Raw genomic sequence first — 17,646 nt, 5'->3', positions numbered from 1 at the left:
GTGCTTCTGCTCCCTCCATCACTGGGAACCCCCATGCTAGCGGGTTACTAGGACACGATCCAAGTTAGCCCCTGGCCTGCCTCGATCCTCCTTCCCTCACACAAGCATCCCTCCAGTCAGAGCTTGCTGTTAGGAAAGGCTCTGCTATCAACCATTTACACTTTAGTGTGAAGAACCGTGTTTAGGCCTTATACAAAGCCTGAGTTCTCAGTGTGGATGAAGATGCTTTGGGCCCTGAGGGGAGGATCTCAGAAGTGACCAATCTAGGGAGGTATTTAGAGGGTGAAGGAGCTTGGGGTTTCTAGAATCACAGAAATCATACTACGACCAGGTTGGTTTGGGATCTACCACATCTCCTCATTTGTACAGATCTTCTCTGAGGTGTGGGGTGCTGTGGTAGGCTTGGGGGTAAGCCCCCCAAAGAAGTGCACATCCCAAAAGCCCAGAACCTGTGATGTTTTGCTATATAACCTTACATAGCAAAAGAGACTTGGAGAGGTGATTAAATTAAAGACCTTACAGAGGAAATGAGCCTGGATTATTCTACAGGCCCAATGGTCATCCCAAGGCTTTTCACAAGAGGTAGGCAGGAGGGTGACAGTAGGAGAAGGAAGGGGATGTGGCCACGGAAGCAGAAGCTGGGATGAGCCAAGTAGAGCAGGTAGCCTTTAGGGAAGGCACAGAAATGAATGTTCTCCTAGAGCCTCCAGAAAGAATGTAGCTCCGGCCAAGCCATTTTAGACATGTGACCACCAGAACTGTAAGAGAATAAATCTGAGCTGCTTTAAGCCACTAAGTGTGTAGTACTGTGTTACGGCAGTAACTGGAGACTCGTGCAGGAGCCAAGCCTCCCCAGACTCTTCCCAGCTCTGCAAACATGTCAGGATAGCAGCACCAGGCCATGGACAAGAGTCCACTTAGCACTGGGCCTGAGCAGCTGGGAGCCTGCCCTCAAGACAGTTCAAAGAGAGCTGCTGAAGCTCCAGGGAGCCCAGGAAAGGCCTTTCAGGGTCTGATGGGCAAAGGTTATCCCTACCATGGAGCAGAGCACACCTGCTCCCAGAGGTGTTGGGGAAGGAGGGCTCAAACACCTGACTGGGACCAGAGCAAGACGGCAGGGCTGTGTTAATGGAAAGTAGGAAGGAAAAATAAAAACAAAAAGCAAAAACGGGCCACACAGTCCAACCCTCAAATCCCAAATGCATGCACATACGTGCACACACGTACACACACACAAAGACGCATAGCAAATAAACAGTTGTCCAGAGCAGAGATGGACACAACCCTCCAGCCCCAAAGAAACAGGCAGCAGCAATGAAAAGGAACAGACTTTGAATACCAGAGGGTTCAGAGCAGGCACAAAATGAAGTGTCTGATAGGTATGTAACGAGGAGTTCAACTCCCCCATGGCCCACGTCCCGACCCCTCCTCTCACACACACACCCCTGCTAGCAGGTCCTCAGCCACTCTGACCCCGTCGGCCCAGGAAGGAGGACTGGAACCTGCCGCCTGCACAGGAGGCCCTGGGGATAAGGCAGCACACAGAATGAGGGTGGAGGCAGTAGTATAATCAGGCAAGTCTATAATGACCCTTCCTTTTCTAGGGCATAGAGGTGGGCCTTAAGAGGGACAAAAGAGGGCGCCTGGGTGGCTCAGTGGGTTAAGCTGCTGCCTTCGGCTCAGGTCATGATCTCAGGGTCCTGGGATCGAGTCCCGCATCGGGCTCTCTGCTCAGCAGGGAGCCTGCTTCCCTTCCTCTCTCTCTGACTGCCTCTCTGCCTACTTGTGATCTCTGTCTGTCAAATAAATAAATAAAATCTTTAAAAAAAAAAAAAAAAGAGGGACAAAAGAATAAGCTTCTGTTTGGGCTCTGCGAGGGAGACTCCGTGAAAACACATGAAAAGATCGGCCTGAGGTTCAGGGTCAGTACACACTAGCCTGCCATGGAAGTCATGGTGACTTCTCATTTTCCACCCAATTCAACACGTCCACCCCCATTTATAGCTGCACGTGACCGATATTTACCTGAAAGCAACAAAGCTGTCATTTCTCATGAAACTTTGAATGATAGTTTTTGTCACGGTTCAATTCTCATAGTCATTGTATTTGACCCAGGATCCTGGGGTGGGATTGAGGTTAAAGGAGGAGGAAATCAGGACATCGAAAAGATTAGGGCCCCGGGATTTGACTTGTTATAGCAGAAGGATTCGGGAGTTTGTAAAAAATACCACGTGCTATAAAACCATTTAGTTCATTGCCCTGTTGAACTGGACTAAGATCCGTGCATTTTCCTTGTAAATCTTCAAAGAAAGACTTAACTCCCTTGAACAGTTAAGCAGCATCACATCCTTAACAATGGGCATGAAATCTCCCTCCTAGTTCTCCTCCTGTGACCAAAGACTGACACCAGTAGCCTAAGGTATGCCCTCTGGGCAAATGAGGACAGTTCATGGTCACTCCCTAAACCTGGCAGAATTCTCCTGGTTCAAATTCAGAGCAGAAAATCAGAAGGGAGAGAGACCATGGTGGGGAGAATTACACAGGATAGGAAGAAGGCACAGGCAAGGATTACCAAGCAGATAACAAGACAACATCTAACTTCTTGAGCACCTTCAACGTGCCAGGTACTTTGCTAAATATTTATGGAGACAACCTTCGCCAAAATCCTAGGAGGAAGGCATGCATATGATCTCCAGGTCACAGATGAGGTTCCCGAAGCTCAGAGAGGTTAAATGACTTACCCAAGACCATCGTGGATCTTAAGTCTGACTCCCAAACACACGATCTTGCTACACAACTGTGCTCCCAAGACCCAGCCTTGAAGGATTTTGCAGCCTTGCTGGCGGGATGAAGTTAACGTACATGAAAATGTAAAGACACTGTCAGCATACAGACCTCAGTGATGAAGGAAATCAAAGAAGGAGAGGTCCCTGGAGCCTGCCCAGGGTGAGAGGAAGACTTTTCAAAAGAGCAACCCACAAGAGCAGGTAAGCCTGGGACAAGTGGAAAGAAGGAGAGGAAACTCACATAAACTTAAGATCAGGGTGGGAGTGTGTACAGAGGATGGAGGAAAACGAGAAGGATCGTCCCTGCTCCAATAAATGGTGTAAAGGGTACTGTGCCTGGAAAATTGATATGGGAACAAATTTTATAGTCTTGAATGTTGGTCTGAGGAATATGAAATTAATCCCTTGGGAAATGGAATCCCTGAAGATCACAGAGTGAGTAACTCCCTCCCAAAAAAGGGAAAAAATATCTCCTTTATGGTAACCTTGTTCTTGCCTTGACCTCCTCTTTCCATTTTCAATATGGGAACATTCTAAGGTCCTGAGTGTGAGGACTGCATTCAGTGATAAAAGAAACCCAACCTCAGTGGCTTAACCAGATAGAGGCTTATGCTTCTCACATACTAAGAAGACCCAATTAAGGCAGTACGTGACTGGTGAAACAGCTCTAGGAAATCAGAGAAGACCCAGGCTGCTTTTTGCTCCACCTTCTTAGCACTCAGCTTTTATTCTCCTCACACACGGCCTTTAGCCTCATGGTCTTAAAATGGCTGCTGTAGCTCCAAGTATCAAATCCACAACTCCAGGTCAGAAAAGAGAGGGAAAAGAAGGGGCTGCTTTTAAAAGCTTTCTAGGGGCACCTGGGTGGCTCAGTGGGTTAAAGCCTCTGCTTTTGGCTCAGGTCGTGATCCCAGGGTCCTGGGATCGAGCCCCACATCTAGCTCTCTGCTCAGCGGGGAGCCTGCTTCCCCCACCCCAGACCCTGCCTGCCTCTCTGCCTACTTGTGATCTGTCAAATAAATAAATCTTAAAAAAAAAAAAAATCTTAAAACAAAACAAAATAAAAGCATTCTAGAAACATCTCATTGGTCAGATTGGGTCAGGGAGGGGGTCTGCTCCTAGCTGCAGGGCATCTGAGGTGGTAAGTTTTTCACCTGGGCGCTGTTGCAGCCTTGAACAAAATTAGGATTTTGACAGTGTGGGGAGAGGGAGGTATGGATATTGAATAAGCAAATAACTATGTCTACCATGGGTAGACTAAGACCTAGCTTGCATTCCCCCAGCCCTGCGCCAGTCTTGGTGGGGGTAAGACACGGGTTGGGGCACAGGTGTAGCCAATCCAGGCCTAACCCACTATGGCACTACTGCCCTTAGGCTTCATTTACCACATCAGGAAGGCAGTGGTTTTCTCTGGACACGTGGCTGGAACAGCTCTGCCTTCATCCTGACCTCTGCCTGAGGCCCCAGGATCTTACACATCTGGACAGCAGCCCAGCCTGGGACCTGGGGACTACAAGGGTATGCCCCCTCTGTGCCCAGTGCCTTCAGCAAAGCTGCAAGGGGCAAGTTTGCTCCTAGAGTCCCTCCCCATCCTGAGTCCCAGAGTCCACAGAAGGGAGCCCAGTGCCCCCCCCATCCCCATCTCTCTGGTCAGCCCACGCACCAAGCTGCTAAAGATTGAGGGTGTAACCCGTTACACAGATCCATTCAGATTTTTAGGCCCAACAAGCAACACTAGCAGTAAAGTTTCAGGCAGGCTTTGGGAGGAAAAGATGGAAGGATCTTTCTTTCTTGCTCCCCAGATGGAATCACGCAGGTTGTAACCCCCAAGCCTGAGGATACTACTAGAGTCCTAGAGACTGCTGGGATCTGCAGGTGGGAAGAGGGGACAGGCTTCATTCCAAAGGTCACTTCTCAGCCTTGTCAGTTTCTAATCCCACCTTAGCAGGTGGCTGCCGACAAGTTAAGGTTTCCAGGCTTCATTTGGATGACCTGTAAATTATCTAAATTCTAACTCAGTGGTGGGAAAAAAGGGACAAAAGCCTAGGGACTGACTTCAGAAATTCTAATTTAATTGATCTGATCTGTGGTTCAGTAGCTTCCAAAGTCCCTGAGCTGATTGCAAAGGGCAGCTGCGTGCGTAACAAAACCTAAATCCTTGCTACTAGTGATCCAGCCCCTTCAGCATTGCCTGGGGCATCTTAGAAATGGTGCATCCGGGGCTCTGCCAGCCCCCACCCACTGTTACAGCCACATGTGATGATATTCCCAATGATTCTTATGAGAAGCACTACTCTGGAGGATGGGTTACAATTCAACCTGTCGTCTGTGGGGAAGTTACTGCTCTTGGCGTAGAGGACCTTCCAGCGGGGGGCTGTGGAGGCCAGATGGGAAGGAGAGAGAGGACAACTGAGTCTGGAGCCCCTGGAAGGTTCTAGGAGCTTCCCCCAACATCTGGCACAGCCCAGGTGGCCCGGCTGCCCCTCCTCCCTCTGTGCCTTCCGGAGCCCATGCTCTGGGCTTCTGAGGAACCAAATGATTTCTCCCGGTACACAGGGATTTACCAGAAACTTCCAGAATGCCCCCAGGTCTGTCTCTGCCTCTGTCCCTTTTTTGATCTAGCTCCTGTGTGTGTAGCTTGAGAGAATCTTGCTAATATGCATTCATTCATTATTTAAAGGTTGCCACTGTTCCTTTAGGAAGGTTAAGCATGATTAAAAGATGGGATTTTTCCATAGGGCACAGCAGAAAAGCTAGGGCTCCCGCATTTTAAGCTGTTTTGGCCAAGCCTCATTGCATAATTTAAAGTCTGTGACTTATTTGGATTTAATTAGCCAAAGGAGCTGCAGCTGAGGTTCACTAGTCAGTATTTATTAAGCACCCTCAAAGGGTTTGGGAGCTCTTCAGAGCAAAAAGCAGGATCGGCTTCGGACTTGTGCACTTCCCACACTGAAGCAGGGGGAGTTGCAGATCCTGGTAGCAGGTAGCATTCTTGTTCCTCAAGGAGAACAAAGGGGTGGCCTCAAGGGGCCTGCGCAGTCACAGGACAGATGCTCACAGAAGCCTTCCCCTCAGCCCTGAGTTGGGTGGGGTGAGCCCCCTCACAGGGCTGTAGTGACAGGTAAGAAAATGCAGAGCCATTCCAGTGAGAGGCCCTAGGAAACACACCTGACCTGAAGAGCCACAGGAAGTGGAGGGGACAGGCTCCCAATTTGTGGAGCCAAGGCAAAAGGACAATGCCAGGTCCTGTGTTCAAAACCTATTAAGAATTTCAAGGCTGTGACAGCAGAACTGAAACCAAATGTGCCTTCCACCCCCACGATGGCCGGGGGCCCCTGAGCACAGCCGGTGCCCCAGCCGGGGCTGGAGGGAGATGGAGGAGACCCTTGGGGTGTGGGGTGCCTCTCAATCCCAGTCTGAGAGAGAACATGTCCCCAGGTACCCTAGCAGCCAGAGAGAGGGCAGTGGGCTCTGTGCCCTTTGAAAAGGTGTGGGGACCCCTGGAGCAGACCGAGGAGTGGAGGAGCCTGCGTCTGGCGATCTGTGGGGAGGACAGGCCTTCTCCGGGCCAAGGGTGCCCATGCCCACCTGCCAGCTCTAGAAGCGGAGTCTGAGCAGTGGGCAGTTCCAGGCCCTCAGGCCCTGCTCCAGGCTCGCAGCTGCCAATCACAGGGATAAGAGAAACCTCAGGCTTTCCAACTCTGACTCTAAGGCTTACCCCCTCCAGCCTCCACCCCCAGCCCCATTCAGCTGATCATTTTTCTCTGGGCTAGAAAAATCCCAAAGTAAGAGAATAAAGTTACACTTTTTACCCCTCTGAGCCTCTCTTATCAAATGACAGTCACTTTCCCCCAAACTTCTCATCAAAGGAGCCTTTGTAGGGTCCTGCCTGGGGCAGAGAGCCGGCCTTGGAAGACGGCCACCAGGAAGCCCTCCAGAAAGTGCTGAGCAAGGCAACCCTGGATTTGCCAGGGGGCGGGGCTGGGGTGGTAGTTTGCTGGGAGGGGGTGTTTCAGAAGCTGTTCTCCAGCCCAGGAAGGGCCGGGTGGGACCTCCCAAACACGGAGCCTTTCTTCTCTCCATGGTACCCTGCCCAAAATGCGGGCGCTGGCTGTTAGTGTGGCTGCTGGAGACGTACCAGTGCTTAACAAATAAATGAACAAGCCAATAAAGGAAAGGATGCAGTGGGCAACCTGAGAGAGGCTCCTTGAGCTAAAGCATTCTTCGAAGGCTTCTGGGAGAGGGGCGCAGGCTCACTCAGTACCCCCTGGGGATTCTGCCCTGTCCAGGGCACTTTGTCTCATCACATTTTAGCCCCTCCCCAGGGAGCCCTGTGACTATCTCCACTTTGCATCTGGGAAAACCCACTCAGAGAGGTTCAGGAGTTGCCTGAGCTAACTCAGCCTGAAGGTGGCAGAGACCAGGTATGGCAAGGAGAAGGAGCCAAAATTTGATTTATAAGAAAAACCCAAATCTATGTCTCGTGGGCTTGGGTTTGTGGGTGAAGATTCAGAGTCGCCTGGATAACACACGTGAAGAGTGCTGGGACTGTATTTCAAACGGTAAGGTGTGGACCCATTCGGTCTCTTCAACTGTGTCTACGGAGGGGTAGCAGCCTCAAAGGTATGGGCTTAAAAAGCTACCTCTGAATTCTACCCAGTCTCATTTCCTCCCACCAAAGGCTGTGGAGGAAAATGTCTCTGAGGGGGGACAGGGATGTAAGTCCTCTCTCACTATCCCACCTGGTCCACGCATCCTACCATTTTCCTGAGAGGTGAGAGGGAGATGCTCGCTCAAAGCCCTGGAGAACTTCCTCTGGACCCAACCCAACAACTACTGGGTCCCTCAAGTCAGGTGAGGGAGCCTGCAGCTGGCCTGGGGGGTCTCTTCTCCACAATCAGCCATGCTGGGCTCTGTGCAGACCAGGATACAATGGCAGGTGTATGAAAGCAGAGGGAGGCGGTCAGACCCAGAGAGAAACCTAAGACTTCACTCTCCCTGACGTTCACTTTTGGTGATTTCTGTATCCTCACAAACCCAAATCACCCTCCCCACTCTCCCACCCAGCCCACTTCAGAACATGACTGCGTGGTTCCTAAAAAATGATGAACTTTGACTGGAAGACTCTGGGAGCGTGGCAAAGCAAAGAAAGCTCATCTGCTTTCAGATAACTCCCCTAAGCGAACGACACAGTGTGGGACAATCCTGATGCTCCAAACAGACCAGCTAGGGCCGGAGTCAAAAACTGGGATATCGGGAGGGCCCATGTGAAGCAGGTAAAACAGGGAAGCTGCCCAGGTGTGGCTAACGGGAAATGATGGGCCAGTGGGAAGGAGGCAGCCTCTACTCCCCTCCCTCCCACCCATTTTCACCAAGTCAGGATGCTGACCCCATGTCCATTCAAGGCCAGCCAGGAAATCCAGGCTTTTTATGTGATACTTGCTGATAGTGAATGGAGTTGGTTTCTTTTTTTTTTTTTTTTTTTAGTTTTTAAATTGTTTTAGCCATACTGTGGACCCACTGGCTCACAGTCCCTGAACTTGAGATGTGATTTCCTTTATGATAGTCTCTGTTTCATTCAGAGACCGTCTAGGGGATTTCTTTAAACAGAAAGCTCTCCTAGTACAAAAATAGAATGGGATTCACTCCAGCACTGTTTAAGAACGGAAGCCGCAGTGAGGGATCCTTCTGCCCTCCACAACTGTCTTGCCTTGAGGTGTTCAAGAGACAGATCTCTTAATGCATTTCAAATCCAGTTAGAGTGGCAAAAATCTAATTTCCATACAACTTCTTGAAGGAAGATGGGAATGTGGCTCAAGCCTGGATCAGGATTAAAGCGGGGGTAATGCAGGGGCTGGACGCAGGGAAATGAGGCAGGGGAGTGAGTTGGGGGTGGAGGGTGAGGCTGGGTGCCCAGGCTGGGTGAGGTGGAGGGAGGCAGGCAATAGCTCTGGGAGGTTGGTCAGACAGAGAGGTTGGGCCTGGGGACCAGAGCCAGCAGGAGAGGGGAAGAGGGGGAGGGAGCATCATTAATTGTCATGGCAACCGAGGAATCAGGAAAGGGGAGGAAAAGTGAGGGGGAGAAAAAGTAGCTCTGAGAAGAGCTACATTGGGCTGCTGCCTACAACCAGCTCTCTCCTCTCTATCTAGGCACCTTGACTGTGATTCCTCGTCTACGTCTCCCCTCTAATACCTCCCCCACCTGATTCTGCTCATCCCTGGCACAGATAAATTACTAGGAAATTACCTCGAGGATGTTTAGATCCCAAACATGAGGAGGATGGATGGGTACCTACTTACTCTGCTTCTGGGTTTCCAAAAGGCCTCTTGAATTGAAAATATGTTGTCCACTGTCCTGCCCTAAAGCCTATAATCCCACCATCAGCAGAACATTTCTTGGATAAGGATGTGCTTATGTTCCATTACAAACGCTCATTAGGAAGGCTAACATTCTGGATTCTAGACTCTCCTAAGGCATGAATTGATCACACGGAGGAGGGATCTCCACTTCAGCCTCGGCATGTCCACCAGTAAGGTTCAGACATAATCTGCACACGTACCACAAAATAGTGGGGCAGACCCCAGACGGGCCAGGTCATAGGCTGGCTCCAGTGATACGCACTGTGTGTGTTCACCACTCGTTTCCCCTTGATTTTCTTTTGGGGGAGCTCTGTGTTCCCTTATCTTGGTCCATGAAGTTCAAAGGGGCTGATTTCCAATCAAGGGTGGGCCCAAGACCCAGACCAGCCACTCAGAGCATTCCGTCTCCTGGTCTGAATGATTAGTTTCTGTGTGGGCACGTGACCCAAGCCTGACCAATGAGTCTCAAACCTGGGACTTCTGCTAGAGCTCCTGGAAGATAAGCTCTGAGCGAGTGGACTGTATATCCGCCATGGCTGGTGGCCATCTTGTTCCGCTAGGGGAAAGGCTGCTTGAGAGAAAAGCCTACAAAGAGAAAAGCAGAGCCAAGAAGAGATAAGACACTGACAGGGAGAGACAGGTGGGAAGGAGATGGAAAGAGAAGTGAGTCCTTGTTGACATGATTCCAGCCCCAGGATCTACCGGAAATAAGAGACATCCCTAAAGCTTTTCATTTGCTGTTAACGTCGATTTGAATTGGGTATCTGGAGCCAAGTGTTCTGGGTCACACCAGGGCTTTCCCATTTGGCGAAAGAAAAAAGGATTAAATGAGTTGGAACCTGGGACAGGCAAGCATTCATGGAGGAAGTATCATGGCGTCTGCTCCCAGCCTGTCTGTGGAAAAGATGTGGAGATGGACCTAAACCAGGGAGTTGGGGAGACACGGCAAGAGGTGGAGTTCTCACGTGTACAACTTCAGCAGGAAAGGGAGTCATCTCTCCACTTCTTGAGGGAAAACAGCCCTGCTCTAGCACCACGAGGGGTTGGGGCATCTCGTCCTGAGTTGCTCTTGGCACTGTGGATATTTTGAGCCAGATGGGGAGTGGGGGGTAGGGGGTTGCTCTGGGTGATGTAGGGTATTTAACAGCATCACTGGCCTCTACCCGCTAGATGCCAGTAATAGGCTCCCTGTTTTAGTTGTGACAATAATAAATGTCTCCAGACATGGCCAAATATCCACTGGGGGTCAAAACTGCCCCCAGTTGAGAACCACTGCTCTAGTGTTAACCCGGTCCCATCATGTCCAGTGTGATTAACGTCTACAGACTGAAGGCATGACAGGAAGCCAGAGAATGAGAGAGGTGTGAGAGATGATGGTGGGCCGGAGGAGACTGGTTCTTGGAGAAGGTGGCATCTGAACCAGGCCACAAAGGATGGGTAGGATTTGGCTAATCTAGCTCGAAGGACAACGCTCCAGGGACAGGAAACTGTGTTCAAAGGCAAGGGGGCGCCTCACGTCCTCATGCAGGTATGCGTGCCCAAGTGCCCAGCTGAGGAGCAAGTGGGAGCTGAAATAAAAGCCCAACTTCCTGTGGCCAAGCCACGCCCCCAGGCACTGGGCTGTGTCAATCCAGAGGAAGGGGAACCTTTTTCTTAGTACAAAGGTATCTCCTGCGTCCCCCACCTCATGGGCTCATGGTACCATATCTGTCCAGAGGGGGCCTTCCTCTACTGACACACAGGTGCCACAGAGGTCAGCCAAGGCCCCACAAACGAGCACACCCTGGGACGGGAAGGAGAGGCAAGCCAGCCAAGTAGCCACACTCTGTCAGCAGCTCTAGCTTTCTCCGGCCCTGGTTGGCCCCATGGCGTTCCTCTCCACTCTGACTGGTCTGTGGGGGAACCCCCACCCCCACCCGCCGCTGGTCTGCAGAGGCCCTGCACAGAAGAATGAGAAGTCAGTTCTTTCAAGGGCTCAAAGTAGGCTGAACCAAAAGGAGAAGGCAAGCTCTGAGAGAAGAGCCTGGACCTGGAGATGGATCGCGCCAATGTGCATGGGTTCAGATCACTGCTGCTGCTATCCCTCCACAGAAAGACCATGCGGACAGGCTGCCACCCCTCAGGGAGGACCCTCCACCAGAGCCCTGCCCCTTCTTGCGAAGAGACTTTCAGAACCTCTCGGTTCTCCCTCGCCCCATTGTTTCCCTTCCTTGGCCCATCATCCATTCAGCCATGGGCTAGTACAAACCAGGGTGCAGGAGATCTTGGGGATACTCGAGGATCACAGGGCATGATTTGGGTGCAGGTCACTTTAAGAGCCTCACAGGACAAGCCCTCAACTTCCACCTGGGCTCTCCCCTGTAAGTGTCCTGCCTGAGTTCACGGAGGTCTGAGGTCACGGTCCAGGGATGCCGCTGGTTCCCCTCCTACTTCCCATTTCACAATCTACCACCTCTCTAGGGAAAGGCACACCCCTCACTCATCCCAAATCTTACCATGGAGCACTGACTTGAGGGGGAAAAATGTATGGTGCAACAAAACTACAATCTAAATCCTTGTATCCGTGTAGAGGAAAGGAATGACTACTGACTGGGCAAATTCACGAGCTTTCAATTCTCTGATTTCATTCAAGGGAAGGGTCTCTTCTATTGTCAGCAGATAGATTTTTAATGACCCACCCATAGGATCCTAGGCACGTAACTCAAAAGGAATTTATAAAATTGACTGACAAACTCCTTATATTCCTTTGTACTTATGTGAAAAGGCTTCTGAGCTCAGCTCTTACATCTATAAACACACACACACACACACACACACACGAACAAATTAATGCTGGCCTGACCTCATCTAGCAGTAACATTCATCCATTGATATACGAACTAACTGGGGCAGGAAAATATCTTCATCTCATTAAGAAATGTATTTCCAATTAAGCTTTATTTTTGGCTTCCTTAGTATCTATTAAAATTCCTAATAGCATTTGTTTTGGTTAATTGTATACTAGTTGTCACGGTACAAATCCAGACAAAATATTCTCTAACAGAATCTGTGGTCACAGGAAATTTTTAAAAAGTAATTCATTTTATATACACAGCTTTTGGAGGGAAGTATGATAAGGTGATATATAAAACTCATTCAGTCATAAAAATAGATGAGGATAAATTTCTGTAGGAGAAGTAGAATGAAAATATAAACTGGAGGGGAAAAAAGAAAGATGACATTGTTCCTACTGTTACAAACTTCACGTTTAAAAAAAAAAAGATGGCAATGGGTATCAATTGCTATAGTATTTCATTTGGAAATATTTTTCAGAGTTCTGAAATAGTTTTATTTTTCAATGTCAATATTTACACACACTAGAGAGCACACCCTATGTCACTATACTATGGAAAAAAAAATGGAATGTTTGCTCCTACAAATGTGCAAGAGGGGTACCTAGATTTCCACCATTCTTTTAGGAGTCTGCAAGAAAAATTTTAGACATCCCCTCCCACACACCCACACACAAGGGCCCCCAAGTCTGGCTCTTGCGTGCAAGGAACCTACCTAGAATAAATGCGAAACCAACCAAACTTTGAATATGTTCCTACATCTTGGGAGACTTGAGGGCATTCTCCACGTTGCGCGGCTCTCCCCTGCCCTGGGTTGGTGGGAAATGGGCCAAGGAGATCTCCCTTCATCCAATCAATTCTCTCCACTCCAGATATCCTGTCAGGTCCGGGTGAGCCCTGGTTTGCCCCTGCTGCCTCAGCCGCTGGGTTCCTCCCCGAGCCCCGGGCGCCGGCGCCACCCTGACCCTCACGCCCACTCTGACTGCGCAGCCTTTGCGCGCATGCACACACACAACCCTCTCCCCGCACCCCGACCCCCGCCCCCGCGGTTTCCTACAGGTCGGTCCTCACTCCCAGCGCTGGCCGTGAGTTCTCTCAATTGAGTCTCCAGTAAGATGGGGATATTAAGTAAGCCAGATGAGAGGTGTACAGCGCCTGGCGCCGAGCCTGGCCTGCAGCATATAGCATTCCGCAAATGCTAGCTAAACCTGCGATGAAGTTTGGGCTTCCTAGTGTCCCCATTCTCGGCGCCCAGGGAACCAAGGAGCATTCCCCAATTCCCAGGGCTCCTTTAAGTAACCTGTCACACAGAGGCGATAACGACGCCCTCCGCCTCCTGCCGCCGCTGGTCGCTCACGGCGGGGCGGGGAACCGGGAGCGGGGAGCTATGAGGTCATGCTCAGGTCATGTGATCGCCACCACATCTGTCACTGGTACACTCACTAAGACAGTCCGGGAGTGTGACTTTCAAACCAGTTTTCTCTCCCTCCTCCCTCTCGAGCACGCCGGCCCCTTTCACACCAAGGGACCGTGTCAAAAGTCTAAGACCCTGAAGGGTATGGCTTCAAATGCTACCATTTAAGGTCTGGGGAAGAAAGGAAGGAAGGAGTGGGAAAAAAGAATCCGAGATTGAAAACCATGCTTAAGCCCCGTTCTTTAAAATTTTTTCTGCCAAAGCAATTGTGGCATAGCTATTAAAGAGTCGTTTAAAAATTGTCATACTCTTGGGGCGCCTGGGTGGCTCAGTGGCTTAGAGCCTCTGCCTTCGGCTCAGGGTCCTGGGATCCAGACCCGCATCAGGCTCTCTGCTCAGTGGGGAGCCTGCTTCCTCCTCTCTCTCTCTGTCTGCCTCTCTGCCTACTTGTGATCTCTGTCTGTCAAATAAATAAAAATGAAATCTTTAAAAAAAAAATTGTCATACTCTTAACCCATTCATTCCAGTTCTAGGATGCCTGCCTATGGAAATAATCCAAACTGGGGCAAAGGTTTAGGTGTGCAAAAACCATCGCCTTGTTATAGAAACTAAACAATATATATGATGAACTTGAATAGATTAGGGTATAAAAGAACAATAATCAGGTGTTTAAAATGGTGATTTTCAAGATTTTGTCATGGCATGGAAAATGCATGGGGAAAAAAATAACCATAGGGAATATTTGTTGAGTACTTACTATGTGCCAGATGTTCTGCCAAAAAGTTTATATAGGTTGATTCTTATACCCATAGGAGAGAAATTCTATTTTTATCCTTCTTCTAAAAGCTGTGGCCTGGAGGAGGAACTTGCCTAAGGTTGACTAGCAAATAAAGCATGAAAATTGAGGCATCTAGTTTATCCAAAGGGCTTAACTGAGTAAGCAGCAGAAACAAGATTTAAAACTCAGGGACTCTGAACCCAGCCTCCAGCCTCCCAACCTCTTAACTCCCATGCTCTTAACTACCTGCCACAGTGGAAAGGAATCAGGACACAGCTCTGTGCATGTACCAATAGGCCAGTAATGTGTATGCATACCCACTACCACAATATATGCACAAAAAAATAATGGAAGGACAGACTCTACAGTTTCACAATGGCATCTCTCAGTGGAAAAATTACCTGTGATTTAAATTTGCTTTATACTACTCTGGGTCTTTAAATTTTTCAACAATGTGTGTGTATTAATGTAACAAGTAAATGAAATGCTTTATACAGATTTATACACTTTATACAGATTGATTCCACTGAAAAGCCACGTGCTAACTGCAGCACAGTTTATCAGAATAAAAACTTGAGAATAACTCAAATGTCAATTACTGCCTGAATGGTTAAAATAAATTATAAAACATATTAGGTACAATGATTTATAGGCATTGAAAATGAAATTTATAAAGACTAAGCAGTTCCATATGAGGAGTAAAATGGTAGGTATATCATGCAAAGTTATTTGAATATCACTGTGAAATATGGAAAAAAAGAAGATAACTCTTTCAGGATGGTAAAATTATATGTGATTTATAAAAATTTTTAAGCACTATAATGTTTTCCTATTTCTTGTATAATAAAAATTTTTCACTGAGTTAAGGGTCAGTCATCAGAATTAGCATGGACACGTGGGCATCTCTTTTGCCTTTATGTTTTATTTCAATTCATTGCCAAAACACCCCCTATGAAAATAGGCATTTTCTCTCCCACTTTACTGATTGGAAAATTAAGGCATAGAAAAGGTGAGTTACTTTGCTAATAACCTAGCCAATGAGTGGCAACCCTGGTAAAAGAACCCAGGCTTTCAATCTCTTACCCCAGGGCTCTGGCCTATAAACAACACAGATTCCCTTATGGAAGGACTGCACAGTGCTGCAGAGAGAACAGAAACCACTATTATTAAGACCCCAACTGAGACCCAATTCCCTTTCCAGGAAAACAAACCCTATCTCCAAATACATGAAACAAACCAAAGGGTTAGGAGTCCAAGGGTGTGTTCAAGTCCAAGGATTCCAGAGCCCAGTGGGCAAAGTTTCCAGAAGGCAGGAGTCAGGAAGGCAGGGTTTGAGTGGTCTAGAAAGAAGGACATGCTGTAAAGAGCAGAGAGACAATCGGGAGATTGGTAAGTATGGTAACAGCACAATGTGCTAAGAAGTGGGGCTAAGCCCAGGGTTCGTGGTCCGGTGGCAGGAAAGCATCCCTGATAAGGAGAAAGGGAGGCAGGAGTTTGGCTAGGCCTCCTTGTGCCAATAGTCCATTTAAGTTCTGGCTACTGAAGATGAAGATGACCTTAACGGTACTTTCTGTAAGGAAAGGGGATGTCATTGGCCCAGAATGCTACAGGGGCTTTTCAGGAAAAAATAAAAATAAAAAGTCTTGCCTAGAAAGAGACCTGTCCAGCTGTCTGAGCTGACTGATGACTGAGTACTTGCTTCCCTATTTCTGTGGGGTCTGCACAGTTTCTTTGGAACAAAGAAGGGGAGGGGCAAATGCTGTCCTGGGGACCTAATGGAAAAGCAGATACATTTTACACAGTAAAATGAGCTCGTTTCCCACTTCTGCCGCTCCTGGTGCTGCCTGTGGGCTCTTCACTGCAAATCCAGTACCCCTTTTGTAAAGCAGCAGCCGAGGAGACTCCACGCTCTCCATGGCCTAGGAAAGGCCCCAGGAAGGCGTTAAGACTGAGAACCACATTAGCTGGAAAGTGGCCAGCAAGAAGGTTCCGAGGCACACCGTAAGATTGAGGCATGGAGCACTAATGAAAGCCTATGGTGAACGACAGGGTTTGTCAATGAGGCCGATCAGATTCTGCATTGACGGGCAGCCAATTAATGAAACAGACCAGCCTGCACCGTTGGACTGGATACGGAGACTGAAGATACATTGGCTGTGTCCCAGCAACAGACGGGAGGTGTTTAGCAGCTAAAAAGGGAACCTGCTGCTTTACTCCAGAACTCCGAGTCTCCAGGCCAAGAAGATGTTCACAGTGAAAAGCTGCGATTTGGGTCCATCACTTCCTGACTCCTACAGTACAGCTTTCTCTAGCCTTCCATTCCCCCTCCCCATTCCTTTACTGTACATCAAGTGTGTATGTACGCAAGCATATTGCATTTTTTTTAACTAAATGGCCAGTGGTATGTTTCGATCGACAGCAAATGGAGATGAAATGAAAAGTACTATTCTATGAAAATAGCCCCCTTTTCCATTAGTGGCATGCTCCCTCAGCTCTTACCTTTATAGCCCGGTAAGTTAGTTTGTTCTCATTATTGGACAAAGAAAGAACAACATGGAAATTTTACATACTTTCTTCGACTGGAGAATTTAATGTTTTTCATTTATCATTATACAACTAAGGACAATTTTATAATTTTATAAATTATAATTTTTAAATGATTTTTTGCATGTCACTGTTAGCTGTGGGGCAACCTGTCTTTAAGTAGGGACAAATTATTATTTTTTTAAAGATTTTATTTATTTATCTATTTGACAGACAGAGATCACAAGTAGGCAGAGAGGCAGGCAGAGAGAGAGGGGGAAGCAGCTCCCCCCTGAGCAGAGAGCTCTATACGATGGGCTCAATCCCAACCCTGGGATCATGACCCAAGCCGAAGGCAGAGGCTTTAACCCACTGAGCCACCCAGGCACCCCAGGACAAATTATTCTAAAAGAAATAAATCCTAGATAGTTTCAAGTCAAGACTCTTGGTGTTTAAATAAACTTGTTTTAAAAAAAAAAAAAAAAAAAAGAGGTCCTGTGCCTTTTGTGTTGCAAGCCCTGAATGACCTCACATTGTACTTAGAATAAATCCAAATTCCTCAAATGCCACCCATGAGACCCAGTACGATCAGACATTGACCCTTCTCTCTCTCCTTCACTCACTTAGTAAAATCCCACTGGCCTCCTCTCTCCTCCTCAAAGCAGGAGAGCTTTTTCTGCCTGGTGCCTTATACTTGTGGCTCCCTTTGCACAGCATTTCCTTTCCTTCTGCTCACCCTTCCTCTCTGATGTAAGCAGGGCTGGCTCCTTCTCATGCTTTAGGTGCCCAGGGCCCTACCTAAGCAGAGGCCACAGAAGGCTTCACTGTCCAAAACTCTTGACTTCTTTATGGCACTTAGATCACCTGGAAATCACCAGTTGTCTGCTCATTTGGTGTCCCTTCCCAAATCCTTACCCCTCCCACTTGTGGCTCTCCCAGCCACATTAGAATGTT

General features: G+C 48.4%; 1 pseudogene; it reads left to right on the top strand.

Moving 5' to 3' along the window:
• The first annotated feature begins 16,083 nt into the window (after positions 1 to 16,083).
• Positions 16,084 to 16,355, top strand: LOC111155920 (annotated as a pseudogene).
• Positions 16,356 to 17,646: the final 1,291 nt, after the last annotated feature.

Source organism: Enhydra lutris, unplaced genomic scaffold (genome assembly GCF_002288905.1).
Source record: "Enhydra lutris kenyoni isolate GAN:26980312 unplaced genomic scaffold, ASM228890v2 scaffoldscaffold44, whole genome shotgun sequence".
Taxonomy (NCBI): domain Eukaryota; kingdom Metazoa; phylum Chordata; class Mammalia; order Carnivora; family Mustelidae; genus Enhydra; species Enhydra lutris.
Note: the sequence above shows the minus strand (reverse complement) of the source record. Positions and strands in the feature narration are given on the sequence as shown.